The sequence below is a fragment of the Protopterus annectens genome, chromosome 14.part0 (assembly GCF_019279795.1).
Source record: "Protopterus annectens isolate FY-2018-M chromosome 14.part0, PAN1.0, whole genome shotgun sequence".
Lineage (NCBI taxonomy): Eukaryota > Metazoa > Chordata > Ceratodontiformes > Protopteridae > Protopterus > Protopterus annectens.
Genome location: NC_056748.1, coordinates 625,460,257 through 625,462,491, shown reverse-complemented (window position 1 = coordinate 625,462,491; position 2,235 = coordinate 625,460,257).

Below are 2,235 nucleotides of genomic sequence, written 5' to 3'. Positions count from 1 at the left end.
GAGACTGGAATGCCAAAACAATGAACTGCAAATCATCAAATTGGCAGGTGAGCTATTGCGCAAGATTGCAGTACAGCTGGGTTTGGGGTTTTGCCCATTCCCAAATGCAGAGCAATCTTCATGTTAATATATGCAATGTGAAGGAGGTGTGGGGGTGCAGAGGGGCTTGCCCCCTGCAAAACATTTGAAGTGTACTCTTGTTTGCTCTATAGTCTTGTGAAAATCTTCAGTGTTCTATAGTCCATTGTTTTGGCTTTCGTTATTATGAAATTTCAGCTTTCCGTTCTCTGTCATTTAAAGTTTGTTCTGCTGTACTTCCATGCTTATGAATTAGATCCATATGCACGTGCACGCACACACACACACACACACACACACACACACACACACATATACATATATATATATATATATATATATATATATATATATATATATATATATATATTTATACACACAAACCATGGTTCCCAATGAATATGGTATAAAAGCGATAAAGGTCTTTTTATCTGAATATAGTGGCCTCAACAACAGTACAATTGAATTGATTTGTGCCCTCTTGGGTATAGTGTTGGAGAATAAAATTTTCTGCTTTGATGGTCAGATATATTAGCAAAAATGGGGAGTGGTTATAAGCACTACCTGTGCCAACATGTATGCAAATTTAGTACTAGCTCATTGGGAGAACCACACTGCTTTCAATAACATTTCTTACAACCACCATCTGTTGTATTATAAAATATTTGTTGATGACATTTTTGTTATGGGGAGGCACAATTTAATGTTTTTCAAAATATGTTGCTTACTTGGAGGGATCAACTGAATTCCTGAGATTTATTACGTGTACCTCTTCCGGTAAGACCAACTTTTTAGATACAACTATTGAAATGAACAACAATGGAGAGAAAAATACTTTGGTACACAGTAAAGACTGCAGGAAGAATAGTATACTTCATTGATCCAGTATGCACCCCCCACACATATACTGTAACATTATCACGGGTCAAATATTATGCAGTTCGAGAATGCATACCAGGGATAATGACTTCAAAGCAGCCAATGAAAAATTAATTTACCAATTAATAGCCAGGTTATAAGAAAAAAAAGAAAAGAAAAAAATAAATTGATTTACAGCAGAATGCAGCAGTTCAACTAAGGAACACCAGAGGCAAGCCCTGTTAGTCGGAGCTACCACCCCAGAATTTGGAACCCATCTCAAAACAACAACCACAAAAATGATATTAGGGTCATCCTAAGGTATTCAAGTGATATTCACCACTTTAGCAAAATTATTAAGTACAACTGGAAGATCTTAACTAGTGATGAATCTATGAAGAAGATCATAGGAGAACAGCCTCGTTTTACATACAGGAATAGTAAGAACTTAAAACAAATCCTGTGTGACAAACCATTCAAGAAGATGGAAACAAGAACCAATAGAAAGGGTACTTACCCATGCAGAACATGTACGATGTGCAAATACATCCACAGGGAGGAGACATACAAACATACTGCAAGCAATAAGAACTATTCTTTTCATGGCTATGCAGATTGCAAGACCAAAAATATGGTCTACATGGCATGCTGTACCATCTGTGATGTGTTCTGTGTAGGCAAAACTAATAGACTTGTTAAAGAACACATATCCAAACATGTGAGTGATTTGAGGCTCAGGGATATGAAGAATCCACTTGTATCAACTAATGATCACCATTATTTCCCTTTTATGGCTTTACAAACAGTAACTTGCAATATTAGAGGTGGTGACAATGCACTTATGATTGAATTGGCTGAAATGAAGTGGATCAGTGAGCTACAGGCAGACAAACTACCAGGTCTGAATTCTAATATACCTTTGAAACCAGCACTGAAAAAAATGACGTATTAAATGAGAATCTTGCTGTGTCTTGCTACCTCTGATTGTTGTTCAAGTGCTAAACATTCTATATTTTCTGCAATGTATCATTACAATGTTTATTTTTGAACTTCACTTTACATGTGCCATTTTTGGGCATTGTATTCTATTGGTAGCTCAGTTTTTTGTTGTCAGTCACCATGTGTCAAGGTCATCTAACCTTTGTCTTATTTTGCCTGACTTTGTTTTATATCTGACTACTAGATGTTTGTACTCTATGACTGTTCTACTTCAATCAGTGGTGATGATTTTGAATGAGCCCTTTCACCTTGTTTTACTTTTTGGTAAATTCATGATGTTTGCATGGAGAATTTTATATA